General features: G+C 41.6%; 1 protein-coding gene across 1 annotated transcript in view; it reads right to left on the bottom strand.

Annotated features, from left to right (window-relative positions):
• The window catches only part of LOC122879776 (interferon regulatory factor 2-like), a 54,627-nt gene that overhangs the window by 13,403 nt on the left and 24,919 nt on the right, over positions 1-16,305 (bottom strand). The gene's annotated exons all lie outside the window — the stretch shown is intronic.

Raw genomic sequence — 16,305 nt, 5'->3', positions numbered from 1 at the left:
TGACCTGAGTCTCTGCTGTGTCAGCACTGTTCTTGTGAGCGTGTGTGTATGTGTGTATGGTAACTGACTTTAAAATAAGGCCTTAGCAGAGAAGTATTCCACCACATATTGGCTAGAAGAAATGTTATTTAGATAGCAACAACATCTGGGACCATCATGGAGGTTCAGTGAAAAAATGCCTGAGATAGAAAATGTTATTCAGTTTCCAACTTCAGGTTATTGTGAACTAAGAAATAGTCTTGTCTTTAAGTGTACAGACCCTTTTCTAAAGTTTTATCTGAAGGTTGTAGCCTAGCTTAAGAGGAATGCGCTTATTTAACCTGAACTGAATTTTGTCTCACCATTGTTAGCTAGCTAAAAGGCTACTTTAGCTTTTTAGATTTTTTTTTTTTTTAAAAAGCAGTTTTTTTGATAACCTGTCTTGGACTTCTGTCGTTATTCACAAAAATGTTGACACCAATAGGTTGCATGGATAGTGCCCTAAACAGGGGTGACCAAAACATAAAAAAATATCTTTTAATTTAATGCAGACCAGTAAAAATATATGACTACATATATGACTACTTACTACAAAACAGCTACAAAATGTATGAGTCACCTCTCTGACACAGTGTCAACAACAAAAAAACTGAACATTTTGGTAAATAGGCTTATTCGATTTTTGTTGAGAGTTAGATGAGAAGTTTGATACTACTCGTGTCTGTACGGTAAATATGAAGCTACAGCCAGGAGGCGGTTAACAGCTGGCTTCTGCCTAGCAGCACCTCTAAAGCTCACTCTGTCTTGTTTGCTTTATCCATACAAAAACTGAAATATGAAAATGACTAGTTGGTTTTACGAGGGGGTTATGCTGCAACTATGTCATTCCGTGCACAGTGACTTCGTCAGATCTTGTCCTCCCTGTAAGGATGCCAGGCACTCCAGGAAGTCAGTGCGCCTAGCCACTGGTCGCCAAGAAATAGTTACAGCACATAATTCCCCATAAAACCACTTGTCATTTCTACATTTCTGTTTGTGTACGGATTAAACAAACAAGGTAACATGTACACTACTGAGCTTTAAAGCTGCTGGTGGGAGATCGCAGATTTTTTTGTACTTGGGGCCAAGCTAGCTGTTTCTCCTTGTTTTTCCAGTTTTGATGCTGAGCTAAGCTAATCGGCTCCTGGCTCTAGCTCGATACCACCTGAAATCAAATTGCATTTATGTTTTTCTCTCGTTAAACTAGCAACCAAACAAACGGGGAAAAGTGCTAACTGCTAATGTCAGTTTGTAGGCTAGATCGCTAATTAGCTGGTCAGCTGCAGCACATTAAGCAGCATAAATGTGATTTATTTGGACTTTAAGGCACAGACATGAGAGTGGTGTCAATCCGTTCCCCGTTCCAAAAAAAGTGTATTTCCAAAACTGTTGAACTATTTCTGTTTCCTTTACAAGGGGAGGATTTATTACAGGGCTGTTGTGGTGAACTGCTTTAGATCGTACAGCTGGTAACTCAGTGTAACTGGTGTCAAAGTTCCCAGTTCATGGAAATTTGAAAGCATCGGCCTATTGCTGCACATCCAGCTGGATAACCCTGCAGCCCCACCCAGGTGAATAACACCCCAATATCCCTGGTTGGAGAACAGTGTAGCTGTATTAATTATGTCTGAGTCTTCGACTTCCAGAAGAATGTGTTTACAGCCTTCTACTCTTACAGAATGAAAAATTAGAGACAGATTAGAAAATTGCCCTGGCTCGATCATCCATCACAGTGAGCATCCATTTGGTTTAATCAGCGTTTCTGCGTTGTCATTATCTGACTCTGTTAGAGTTGAGTGTTTTCATATCGCTGCTGCATTACATTACAGTCTGCTAAACTGTCAATCACCTGACACCCACAGGATTAAAGGTGTTTTATTGTGTATGTCATGGTACAAAGTTTACTGATAAAACTACAGTATTCATTTAAATTTCTTTCTTTCTTTTCTGTCATTGTTTAGAGCAAAAAAGTAGCTGATTTTGTTTTTATATCCTACTGTACCAAACACATAGTAACTTTCTGCAGAACTGTAGCATAGTATGGTATTAGTGGTAGTTAGGGGAAAGAGGATTAGAAAATGACAAGATTGGTGCAGGGAGCAACAGAGAAAGAGAAGACATTGTTAAAGAGTGAAGAGAAGGAAACAATCAAAAAGGAACAATCGGGGTGGAGTAAAGAGGAAGAAAAGGGGAATTTGTCAAAGGATGAACCGTGTTCAAGGGTTCAGATGGGTCGTCTGTCCACAAATCTGTCCTATCGGAATAAGAGGTTGAGAATGGGATGAGACATATTAAAAAGAATGAGAGGGAAGCTCACACAGTTCCTGCTGAGAGATTAGAGCGAGAAAGAGAAAAATGTAGACACTTGAACATCCCCTTTCACAGAGGCGAGGGTGAGAGATATAGAAAAAAGAGGATTTGTGTCGTTTTTCTTTTGAGAACAAAATAGAGGAAGGTAAAAAAACGCACTCAGCTTCATCTGAGCTGAGAGAAAGAGTCAGTGTTGGATTTTCTTTCTGAGCTTTGGAGAGTGAAAAGGAGGAAACAACCTGTACAAGCTACTCAAGCAAAACAGTCACTGAAATGCTGGTAATAGACAGTTCGTTAAGCCCCACCCCCTTAATAGGCTATCTTTCTGGCCTTACACCAGACAACATTTCAAGTGATTTTGCTGTTGCAGACTAATTTGCAAAGTTGGATTAAAATCATGAGTTTTACCTCCGTTGGTGCGTGCCGCCTGGGCAAAGCCCCCGCCAATTCAGCACAATGGACAGGGCCGGCAGTCACTGAACCAACAACTGCAGGGAGAGTGTGTATTTTCAGAGCAATGGGGCGTTTGTTTGCGGGATAACGGGCTGTCGGACAAATGGGCTTTCGGTCCAGTGGGATATTTTTTGGACTATTGGGGTTTCAGAATAATGGGCCTTAGAAACAATGGCATAGCACCTGTGCTGTTGCTATGCCTGTCAAGCTCTCCGTTCTCACTCAGTTTACAACGATAGTGGTGGCAGATTTACCACTCGAAATGTTTTGTAATTTTTGAAACAATGGGTCCTTGGTTTCACAGAGAGGAAGACAAAAGCAGCTTCTCATTTCTACTCGCACTTGTCGATTCTGGTGGCTGAAATAACTTTTGCTGGCAGATTTTATCAGCCGTAGCTAGTAAGCTAATTAAGCTAATGTGTTTGTTAAACACGTCTCCAGCTGACTACCGTGTACCACTGGTGGTACGCAAGCTCCCTCTAGTGGTACATGGAGGAATCTCCGAAATATATATATTTTTTTAAATGAAATGAATTTAAAAACATATAATACTATCAAAATACTACAAAATTTCTAATGAAAATACTTAAACTATGAGATTATGTTCATAGTAAGTAAGCCTGCTACGTGGTCACGTTCATGAACGTAGCATGTGCATCCATCCATGATTAGTTACGAGCTAAAGAGTGAGTTTGAGAACCACTGATATAGGAGACATGTAATTAAAGAAACTGCATTGTTCTTGTACTGGCGTGTAGCACTAGTTAGTCCTTGTATTATAAGTATCATAGGTAAAATGTAAATGCTTAAAACCGTAGGTTTTTACTTTTAATGTTACAAGAGTAAAGGTTTTTAGGAAGCCCGGCTTCCACACATTGAGGAAATACTACACAGTGAATGTGCTAGTCATTAACAGGCTTTTTTTAACGCAACGTGTACTCCACAAATTAATGTATAGTGGCTTTGGAAGTGACACTCGATTACTACTGGAGGTAGAAAGCTAGTTTGCCAGACATGCTAATGATTGCAGCTTAGGTTAAAGCAGAGAAACGCATCGTTTAATCCATTCCTTACACTTTTGCTCTTGTGTTTTTGGTTTTAGAAAGGCTGAAAAAAGACGCTACCCTCCACTCTTACTACAGCCCCATGCACACAGTCTAATCTGGAGAAAAGCTTGACAGGCATGCATATGCCTAGTTCTGGTTCCTAAGCTATAATTGGCGATCATTGTTAGGGGAGGGGTGTAGCAAACGGTAAATTCAGAAAAAGTAGAAACAATCAGCTGTCTGAAACTTTGAATCTTCTCTGAAGATTTGCAAAGTGTTGAAAGCCTTGATGGTCCAGAGGTTTTTAAAGGAAAAAATGTATCTGCTACTCTAACAGATGTTGCATGATGACTGAAGGAAATCATGGGTGCTGCAGTGCTCCCATGTTTTGGTTTGTCTCCTACATATTGTTTAGTGGTTTTGCCTTGTCCTGTCTTGTAGTCGGCCACAGTGTAAGTGAGCCTGTGATTATTCTGTGGTTTTAATCCCCCAACGTTATGTAGCCTACCACGGTTCTGCGTTGTACCTCAGTGCCTCCCCACACATGGATGAACCTCTGATTGTACTTTAACTTTCAGATGGATCAAACCTAAACTAAGCACAGATGCGATGAAGGGGAAGAGCAGGGGGGAAAAGGTTTTACAGCGTTGAAAAGTTGAGATTCTACTGACTGAGACTTGAAATTCTCATCACAGAAACTGCCGTTTGCTGAATGACTCTACCACAGTACTCACAGCTGGTATTGTGGGTGCTAAACATGATGTGTGGCCTAATTAGTTTGTACTGTGAGACAGCACCAATTCACTAATTCACACCTTGTGAAGGAGCGAGCATCACATTTTCTCTCATGTTGTAGAATTACATAATACCATACATCAAAATATCATTGTCACAATCACATGATCATAAAGACATCCAAAATTCTATCAGTAACCAACTGATAACCATCTGGCAGTCCAGTATGTCTATGAATTACGGTTTTAAAAAATACTTCTAAAAACGGCAGACAGATAAAGTGAGCGCCTAGCTGGTGAACAAAGTGGAGCACTTTGCAGCTAAAGAGCCAGATATTTCCCTCTAGAGTTGGTGGAGACCAGAAACAGAGCTAACAGCAGTGAGTATTGGACTTCCATTTATCAGGAGGACACAAACACAACTCCAAATGAATGCCAAATGTTGCTAATGCTAACTGCTGGCAAGAACAGGTAAAGTGCCTATATTCCCTCTACAGTTTGTGCTGCTGTAGCTCACTGACACACAGGTGAACACACAGAGATCAACAAAGGTAAGGCAGGGGTATGCTCAAAACAAACGTGGGTGGGATTGTCGTTTTTGGAAAGTTACAAAAATAGTGAGACAAGGGGTGCCTGGTAGAACATGTACCATTAAGATTAAGTCCACAGTTACCACAGCGGCCTGGGTTCGATTCTAACCAGTGGCCCTTTGCTACATGTCAACCCTTTTCTCTCTCCCACCTTCCTGTCTGTCTTCCCAGCTGTCACTATCAAAAAATAATCTTTAATAAAAAAAAATATTATTAGATGTAGCCCCCAGTTCTGGTGTGTTTGGGGGGGGGTTCATACATTGTTAGACCATCCAACAAGCATTTCTGTTGGAGCATACTGACGCCTCTAAACCTACAGAGACACACAAACATGGAGTGAATATGAGATCATTTCTTTGTTTGTTAATGTTTGTTAGTCTTTGGCTATTGAGGCAGTCATGTAAATTTTAAGTGGAAGTGGACTCATTGTGTGAAAAGTAAGAGCAACACTGACAGCTAAGTTTAATGTTCGCTGTGGTTTATGGAGGGAACCCGTTGGAATCCACTGTAAATGCTGCGAATCCAGGCCGACTACAGCTGCTGTCCTCCACTAAGAAGCCGGATACAAAGCCTTCAGAGCCGCGATTCAAGCCAACAGGTGGATTGATTTGATACTCAAAGGACAGTTTGAGCAGAAGTATTTCTTTTAGTTTTTATTTTTCTGTCGACTGCAATACTTCCTATGAAAACTGAAAATAATGAACACAGCCTTATCGTACATGCAGACACTTGCGGCTAAAGGAATTGTGAACCACAATAGAAAGAATTAACACCATTGACTTTCTATTGAATTCTAAAAATATCACACAGGGTCTCTCGATAAACCCATTTTTTTTTTCTGTATGGCATTGTGGCCATGCAACTAGCCAATCAAAGCCCAAACTGATACAAAAGAGTGTGCTGTTTTCAAAATTAAGCTACAGTCAGTGACAGTTGAACACTCTGGCTTGTGGTGCCTCTTGCCTTATCAACGTTAAGTGCTACACCAAATTAAAGTCGGCCCTCCCTCAGTCAGCTTCCTCTTCTTACTGCTCAACACACACACTTAACTCAACCTTGGTTAGTTAGTAGACTGCTGGTGTTTTCCCCAGACAGCCTTGTTCTCACAGCAGAGCCCCACACACAGACAGACACACACACACACGGAGTCAACGTCGGACGCCCTGTTTCCAAGGAAGTGGGTTTCCTGCGGCGCGAGCAGAGGGAGCCAGTAATTACCTGGAGCTCTTCAAACGCCGCTGTTTGGAACACACACACACACTAATGCACATGTACACATTCAGACACACGAACGGGGAAGCAGACACTTTACTCGTCTACTGGGTGCTTCATCTAATGAAAGACTGCAGGGGAGGACAGTGTTCATCAAGCTGTCTGTGATGAATGTTAATAAAGAGAAAGTACTGTATGTTTATGTGTGGTATATGAATGACTTAAATTCATATTTGGGTTTCAGCCATGAAGATACATTAAAATAACAATATTTACCACACAGTAATTAGCCAGTGAGTAACAAATGCTGACATTTCTGTTTTCCAAGCACCAAGGTCAAGGGCTAAACACCAAATATCAATGCTGTAAATGTTCTACACACATGAGCTACTCATTTCAGCAGGCTCTGAATCTGGAATTATTTTTGAATGAATCATTTATGTTTGTTTTATCGTCTACATTTCGGACCTGGCTCCCAACAGGAGTTAAATCAACCAATCAGTTTGCAGGTCCAGACAACACATAGTAGAGATTTGGGAGGTGTGCGCAGCGGCTCCTCTGTGAGCCTCTGCAAACTACGGTTGCCTATAACACCCTTCTCTGCGTAGGTTTGCAGAGATGTTTACGTGCATCATCGGAGTAGCGTAATTCCAGTTTAAGTCTACGTACGGCCACGGGAGAATTAATATCGTCACTCCCCACTCCCTCCTGTGCTGAGCTTGGTTTTTCCTTGTGGGGAGTGACGAGGTCAGAGGCTACACACTAAATAACAACGCTGTACATATTCTAAGTTAACGCAATAATCCATTCCACGTGAATTGGTTGACTGAACTATAGCACTATAGTGTGCGTTGGTGTTTATCCTCTAAAACTAAAAAAAAAACAAAAACAGTATTGTCAGATCACGTCACTCCCTTTCTATAAAACTACTTTCTTCCTCATTTCTTGGAACCGTTCCTGGGCCCCATGCTGGATGTCCACAGTTAGTTTTTCTTCCAAGCACTGAAAGCCGCTCTGTGCTAAGCGAGGTCATTTTTTTAAAAGACATAATTTACTTTAATCCAGCGTAGCACCAGCTCTGCCAGTACTTGAAGTAAATGAGGTTTTTATCATCTGACCATGACTGAGATGACTTGACTCTAAAGTTGTTTTTTGTTGACAGTTTTCCCTCTGTGTGTATTTGTAAGTGAATGTGTGCTTATTTATTCACATTTGTATGTGTGTTTCTATTTAACGATGACAATGGAATTAACCAAATTCTCAGAACCATTGGACTACAAATCAACTGTGTGTGTGTGTGTGTGTGTGTGTTCTTGTGTGAGTGCTGTATGTGCATGAGTAGCTTCTTCCTTCTAAATCTCCAGCCCCCAGATGAAATCATAATTAGAATCAATGACTTGAGTCGAAAGTCTTCAGTGACTCTACTGGGACAGTACTTTTGGCCAGTTTACATCCTCCTCTCCACACGCACACACACACGCAGACACACACACTTACTGTGCACAGGCCAACTGTGGCTTTGGGACAGAAGACTAAGGATTCATAATGCTCCTCACTCGGTTGATTTGCAATAGCAATAGGAGCAGAGTGTTCCACCGGCAATAAATCAGCCCTTTAAATCTAATGTAGATATTATTGTTTCCAGCACCTTGTTTTGCACTCAGAAAAACAGACCTTTAGTTTGGTTTATGATGGTGCTATATGGAAACCATTCATTTCCCTGTAGGGGAGTGTCTTGTGAATCATAACTCTCCTTAAAATATATACTATGTTGCATTATATTGCATATGTTACATTTCTTGTACATTTCCCCCATTCTAAGCCTAATCTTACAGCACTGCCATAAATCCACTAACATATGATTAGACAAAAACAGTCTGTTTAAGGTACAAACAAGCCTTATTTCTGGCTTACAAGAGTTTTTTTTTACTATTTTCATTTAGGTAGAGCTTGTGTATAAACTATATGTGATCATAGCATCTTTTAAAGTGATTCTGATGCCATTTTTTTAAATGAGACAACCCGAGTAAAAAGTGTTTTTATCAGCCCATTTGTTCTCAGGGTCCCTAGGCCGGATCCTTGGGGGCGTCTGGAAAACATAATCTGGCAGTCCATTTAACCTGCATTAAGAGATTTTTTGACCACTTGGAGACTAAACTATAACCACAACACTGACAGATGATCCCCTTAAAGTTGATATGGTGATAACGTGTTAGCCTACATATCCAGCAGTGACAGAGCAACATTAGCGTTCGTAAATGTCTAGTATTCACTCTCACTTTAGCTCTGGTCTGGTCTCCATCAACTCCTGACAGGAGTTTTTGGCTCTAAATGGTCTATGTTCACCAGCTGGTTTCTAACTGTGTGTGTCTGCTGTTTGGTGCTGGGCAGGGAGCGTACACTAGGTTTATCAGAGCTTTTTCACTGAAAACAGCTGCAGGAAACAAGGTAGATTAGTGCGTGAGAATGAGCCAAAACAGTAAAGTTGCAGATTGTAAAACCAAAACAGTGAGTTGAAAGACGCTAAAACGCTCCGTAGATCTGAGGGAGCTGCACACATCTGCTTCATGTTTACGGCCTCTGTTGGCTTTATTTCCCAGTTAAAATCCACTCAACACCGTTAGATGGTTAAAAGAAAACATCATGAGTTTTTTTTTAGAATTTAAGGACCCTAAACTCCTATACAGCTTGCTGAGACAAACCATTTCCTGGAATTATATGTCCACCATGATAGTTTGTATCAAATTCAAATCGCATTATCCAAAGTATGAAGATGTAACAAGTGGGAATTCAAAGCCTCCGAGAACAAATGCTCTACAATGCCATTACAAATCAACAGCGCAAAACTTTTACCTGTCTGTATAACTCAGCTCCTACATCCCATGCAAAATGCACAAGTTGTTTCCGTAGTCTCACAGGAAGAGAGATCATCTGCTATGGAAAGTGAATCCTTCCTTTTCTTTTACCAAACTGCTAAACAACTCTGACAGGTTCAGCAATGAATCATTACAATTACTAACAATCAGCCTCAGAGCTGCTGCAAGCTGTCGCACTTGTGAGATAAAGCTGTGTGCCTGCAATTACTTATCATTCTGTATGCTACTGTCTCTTTTAAGAGACATATCACAATCTAGATAAAGAGAAAGAAAGAGTCCCTCTCTCTCACACACACACACACACACACACAGATGGCCGTCCTCTATGTAATCCTGTGCCTTGTGTCAGATGACTGATGCTCGCCTTTCCTTCTTTCTCTGTCTTTGTCAATATTTGACATGCTTGAAATCCTTGTTTGGTGTTTAAACAAAAGAGATTTTTCTGTCAACAATGAGAAAAGAATCAGATGCTTTACCAACTCGGAGCCAAGATGCTTTTTGGAACGGCAGTGACTTGTATCACTGAGAGAGCAGCCGGTGGCACAGGAGTGTGCCAAGTGTCTGGCTGCCTGTGTGTGTGTGTGTGTGTGTGTGTAGTTTCTAGTTTATCAGAAAGGCCTAAATGGTAGTCATATTGAATCTAGGAAAGAAATTCAGAAACACACATATTAGTGTCATTACATTACATCCATTCCAAAGCAACTTACAGTAAGTGCATCCAAACTCTGTAGGAACAAGAGGTAGATTTTTTCCAAAAAAAAAAAGTATTCCATGCTACAGTACAGGTGAAATGAGAAGTCAGTGACAGCAGTGTCAAGTTGTACTGTGAAAAGATGTGTTTTCAGCCTGTGGGGGAAGCTGGGTCGTGACTCTGCTGTCCTCTCTTTGATAGGGAGTTTGTTCCAGCACTGTGTGGCCACAACAGAGAGGAGTTTGGACTGAGACGAGCGACCACAGGGTTCTGGGAGTCGTCCAGAGGCAGACGGCCACAACGGTTGCACAATGTGGTAATGCTGATAAATAAAGCATAGCTGCAAACTCATCAATGAAAAATATGGCATCCACATGATTCGCTTACCTTGTCCAAAGTGAGTTCATTCTAGCTTTGTTTGGCCCGGCAACAGTGGCGACCCACTGAAAGCAGTGCATCCTGAAGCAATTCACCCCTATTCGTTTTCTATGGGACGCGAGCTGTTCGCTTCTCAAGCTATTGTAGCTGACAGCACATCAAGGCACCCACACCAATTATAGTATTTTCTATGTAAAATCCCACATGGCGACGGTTTCAGATCTCAGCCACTCTGCTGTGACGACTTCGTCTGCCTGTACGGTGCGTTCGATCTGTGCTACGGACGCCGTTAAATGACGTGGCCACGGGAAGAAAAAGTGGCCAGAAAGAGGCCCATGACAAAGTAGCAAGTAACAAGTAGTTAAAAGACAAAAAAAAAAAAAACCAAAAGACAGACCAATGATTTGCACTGCAACTATTTTATTGCAGTGCAATCATGAGAATCTCATGATCTCTCTGAAACGATTTCTGGCCATCGTTTCTTTGAAAAAGGGGGAAAGCCCCATTTTTCAGACCACTGGCCGTCCAGCTGCACCCAGTGCTCCACAGATGTACAACAGCTATGAAGGCTTTTAGTTCAGTTCCACTGTCAGGTCCCATGAGCTGTCGCCGCGGTATCAAACACGGCATCATCAAACAAGCACAAGAAGGATGTGAGCAAATGTTCGATGTTGCTGTGGGGCCAGCAGCTTCAGTGAGGACATTTTGGTTCTGCCTTCTCCCTATATGTTCACTCGGCTGAAGGACCGTCCACTGTACACAATCCCATCCTTCCCCCTTTTCCACAGCCGCCTCCGGCCAAGATGACTCCAAGCGCGGGCTGGCTGCTCGAGAGCAGGTACTGTTTCGGGAAGGCCTAGAGTTGACAATACCAATAATATCTGAATGACTTTATGTTCCTCAAATACTAGTCTAATCGTAGGAATAGGTAGGCCTATAACAGCAGCAGCAACAATAATAGCCTACTAATAACAATAATTATTATTATTATAACAAAAACAACAACAATCACCATCACCATCATCATCATCTCTGATCTTTAGCCTATCATAATAATAATAATAATGCCTAGGCTAGGCCTATAGGCGATCTGTCATGGTTACTCTGTTTCTTTTACTTAGCTACAGGCTACATGGCTACAGGAGCCTGTTTTTGAGGCGAGCTAAAGCAAAGCACGATCACGGTACTGACGCAAACTGTGGGAGCGTAGGTCGCCAAGCAACCAAAATGCATCGCCAGACACACTAAAATGTGTGAGTGAAATTCCGTGCGGTCGGTATGACCAGGTAAGGCCGAAACATAGATACGAGATAAACATGATCATGTTTTCTTTGTGTAATTTACATAACAACATTTTAAATGAAAAGACAGAAACTTTTAGGAAAAGTCAGGTACCAGCAGCATTGTACTCTTTAATTCAACAAAGTTATTGCACATATAAATTTGAAAACGGCTAAAATGACCGACCACCGTGGCCATTCTCGCGTCCGTCCAAGCTGAACACAGCCTCTTAGACTCTATATTATAATGACTTGGAGGTGAAGGTTGTTGTGTGCACCACCCTTCCTTTATTTAGGCCAGGTTCTGGATAATAGAAGGAATAGTAACACTATTCTTTTTTTGCAGCCCCATTTCATGAATTAGGTTAGAGTGTGATAAAAAAAAAAATTTATTAAATAGAATTCTAGCATAGTTAAATTTGCAGGAAACATAATGTGATGGGCTAAACTGGTGCAGAATACTGGCTGAGAGTGAAGAGGTGAAGCAAATCTGCCAGGTGTCTCGGCTAAGTAGCTCACCGTCAAATATGGTGTTATCCATATTAGTGATAAGAGTTTATTAGTGTAAGGGCGCGCAGGGCAAAGCATGCTGGGAGAGGGAGGAGACAGGAGCAGAGGAGAAAGAGTGAGGAAGATAAGAATCACAGAGAAGACATTTTCTCTATGTTTAAATTGGCATGTTTCTGAATGCCTGTGTGTGCGTGTGTGTGTGTGTGTGATGTGGATGGCCCATGTTGCCAGGGTGACAACATCAGCCATCGCTTCCATTACTCACAGAAGGAGGGAGGAACACACAGCTGTTTAATCAGGTGTCTGCTGGGAAGTGGACTTTTGGACTGTTTTGGGGACTTCCTGTCTGACTTTCTTCCTGAAACTGTAGGAAGAAGAAGAAGAAGAAGAAGAAGAGACTAAACTTACAGAGCAGGATCATTAATGAGCGAGTGAGTCAACTCTCCTGCGAGGTGCTATGACTCACCGTCTCTTGTCTTGACTTCTCTGTGGGCTTCTAGACCTGGTGTTACGATTTCAGTCTCATGAAAGGTGTACGTTTCGTTTCATTACTTCCCACAAGAACTGAGGCCTGTCTTACAAAACACAAACAAACTATTATCATGAATGATTAATTTTAATGAATAAACATGAGTGATAGAGAAAGATTAGGATAGTGAAAGCTAAAACTGCTGCTGCTGCTCCAAAAGCAGGAGAGGACTGCTGGAGGTAAAAGGCAGATAGTGTGCATGGCTCTGCAAATTGTTTTATGACTGTGCTGATGCTAAGGCACATTCCACGCTCTTTTCATTCACACAACATTGTTGTTGTTTTTTTCACACTTTGCCTTCTATTCATAAACTCTGCCTGGTTTCACAATAAGGGTGCAACCTGTTATCAATCACACTGATAGCAGTAGTCAGCTAATGTAATCTACCTGCTTATCTGCTACAATGGCTTTTTATAGCCAGAGTTAGTAAATAGATTGAAAACAGCCACAATTACTCTTTACTTGAAAGAGAGGAAAAAGATTCTCACCTACTATCTGTGTGAATGATGATGCCACTAAATTGTCTCCAGTAGTCAGATGCTTCTAATAGCCGTACGTCTTATAATAGTGGAGCAGCCCATAGTGTAACCCTCCAATGGTCCATTTACTCTGTATTATTATTACATCTGCCAAGGAGGTTGTGTTTTCAGTCCCCTGTGTTTGTTTGTTTGTCTGACTGTTAGTTAGCAGGGTATCTCGAAAACTATTCAGCATTTTTAGTGAAATTTAGTGCAAAGTTGGGCCCTGGGACTGATAGGAAAATTGCATGTCATAACTCCTAAACCAGACAAGAACAACAAGAACAAGACGCCAAATTCTTTGATTCCTGTCTGCATAAACAGCTGCCTCTTTACACATACAGCAGAGTAACATTAGCCTTCATTTGGAGTCGTGTTTGTGTCCACCTGATGAATGTAAGTCCAGTGTCCACTCTTCTCTTAGCTCTCTTTTGGTCTCCGTCAACTCCTGAGAGAAATATCTGTCTCTGTGTTCACCAGCCAGTGGCTTATTGTACGTGGTAAATGGACTGCATTTACACATTCACACACAGCGGCCGAGCTGCCATGCAGGGCGTGGCTGGCCTGCCCACCGGGAGCAACTTGGGTTTATTCATCTTGGTCCACCCACACTGGTGCTTTCACTTGTTTTGTCTGATTAGACATCCTCTCAGGACTGTGTGGGTGTGTCCAAACTGAGCTTTATTGACATCTTTATCACTTTTGTTGCAACTGTTAGGGCGGGACATATTACACCCCTATGATTCTTATTAGTCCATGGAGCTTGATGACATTATTTGGGAGGTCAGGCACAATAAGTTAAAGGTGCCCTGTGGAATTGTCTTGTAAACAAAGATAGTTGTTTACCTCCATTGTTACTCACCAAAATGCATTGTGTGCATCCTTGAGGTCGAACAAAGGTGATGAATGCTTTTCCTTCTTCATAAAACATTTGCAAAGCCGTTTTTTTTTGTTGTTTTTTTTGCATATCCATGTTTACTAGCAAGCAGTCTTCTTCTTCCCTGCCTTTGCTGCTGTTGTGCTGCGTTTCTTGGTGCATTACTGCCACCTGTACACAGTGTGAAACCAGTTCTACATATCTCAGCATGGGAAAGTTTCACAAAACGGACAAAAGCACATCCAAGCACCATTGTAAGTATTTAGTGGAGCGGAACAGAGACCAGTGTTGTGGACACATGAAAAATCCCCTTCTGGTGTTATGAAGCTGGTTTATGGTGCAGGACAGGACAATGAAATAAAATTCACTTGAGTGTAAAAGTCATAACAAACATGTTATGACCCTATAAAACTAGTCATGATCTGTATTCACATCAACACACAGCTAAGTCATTACAACCTGTGCCAATAAGACAGCATGTGACTTAATGAGGCAACTAGGTTTACTGCCTAAGCATACAGACATCTGAACAGGCACGCACGCGCACGCGCACGCACACACACACACACACACACACACACACACACACACACACACACACACAGCTGGGTGTGTAATGTGCCAGATGCCATTGGCTGAACACACAGTGGGCTCAATAGGAATGGAACCAACTTTCGCTCAGCGGCATTAGTGTAATTGATGGCACCCGTCCTGTCCAAAACTATATTTAAACACAGGGTTTTCTGATGGCCCAGCAGGCCTGGGCACACTGCAGTCCCTGGAATTCATTCTGCACAGAATGTGACCAATCAATACTAAAGACTGAAACCACAGACAGATTGTGAAAGATGAATGTCCTGCATGCAGTTTATTGAAATAATGTTATCGGGATATGGAAGTCCTTAAATCTGAAACGCATCTTTTACTGTGATTTCAGGTTGCTAATGTGCAAAGTAGCCCGGTGCCACATTAATGTATTCCTAATATGACTTTATGATATAAAGCACTTTTGCAGTGTTTCGAGTATTACACTAGTGCCCTGCACAAATCTTGTCTGTACAGAGACAACACTAGGAGTCTAAAGCCATGCTGGTGGCTACGTGAGGTTGTACTTGCTAAATGGTAATGTCACCATGCTAACATGCTCACAATGATAATACTAACATGCTGATATAAACCAAGTATAATGTCAACCATGTTCGCCATCTTAGTTTAGTATGTTAGCATGCTAACATTTTGCTAAGTAGCACAAAACACAAAGCACAGCTGAAGCTGATGGTAACGTCATTACGTTTGCAGGTGTTTGATCAAAAGTATTGGATAAATTGAAATTTTCGACCTGATGATGGCACTAGATGAAATGTCAGAGGATTACCAAAGTTATTACAATTGGGGGGGGGGGGATGACAAAATGTCACAGCATCCAACAGCTGTTGAGATATTTCTATCAAAACCACAAAGGTTCAACCTCATGGTGGCGCTAGAGGAAGAGTCAGGGGATCACCAAAGTCAGTAGGATTCAGTCTGAGGGGAACATGAATGTCTGAACTCAATTTCATGGTAATCCATCCAGTAGCTGTCGAGATATTATACTCCGACCGATCTGATCTGACCGATCTGACAGACATTGCCATCCCTATGCCGCTAGCACGCTTAAAAACTGAAGGCCATCACATGTGAGTTACAGTGAAAGAAATGGGAGATAGTGAGAGCGACAACTCAACACAACACAGTGAAAAGCTGAATATCAAACTAAAAACAGCCTGATTGCAGACCTCTAAATCGTTGGCCACTTTTTCAGCAATTCAAATAGGTCTGGTGTTGCGCTCATTGACAGCTGCTTCTTCAGGAAAAACATCGGAGCCAGATCCAAGTTTTACACGCAGGATTAACAATGGGGACATCATCTTCCTGTGCCAGAGGCGGAAAATCATCAATTTACAGGCAATTTTCTGTCCTTTTGGCTCATCAATATGAAATGCATCGCTATCATCCGTTAAGATCAATTTCCAATGAGGCTGTAATGCTCATCACGCGCCAGAAAAGAAAAAGCTCTGCGTTGCCAGACTTGGCTCACTTTTCACCAGTCTAAGCTATACTTTATCCGTTTCATGTGTATAAAGCTCAGCTATGCTTTGAAGAAGCTTTAACATGCTAATACTAGCTTGTTAACTAAAGGTTAACATTAAGCTAGCGGTTGCTATGGTAGCATTGTACAAAGTACAGCAGAGGGTGATGGGCATTTAGTCATTCAGGTGTTTTAGGTATTTTGTCATAGACTGA

This window comes from Siniperca chuatsi, linkage group LG8 (genome assembly GCF_020085105.1).
Source record: "Siniperca chuatsi isolate FFG_IHB_CAS linkage group LG8, ASM2008510v1, whole genome shotgun sequence".
Taxonomy (NCBI): Eukaryota; Metazoa; Chordata; class Actinopteri; order Centrarchiformes; family Sinipercidae; genus Siniperca; species Siniperca chuatsi.
The sequence above is the reverse complement of the archived record's forward strand: the minus strand, read 5'-3'. Positions and strand labels throughout refer to the sequence as shown.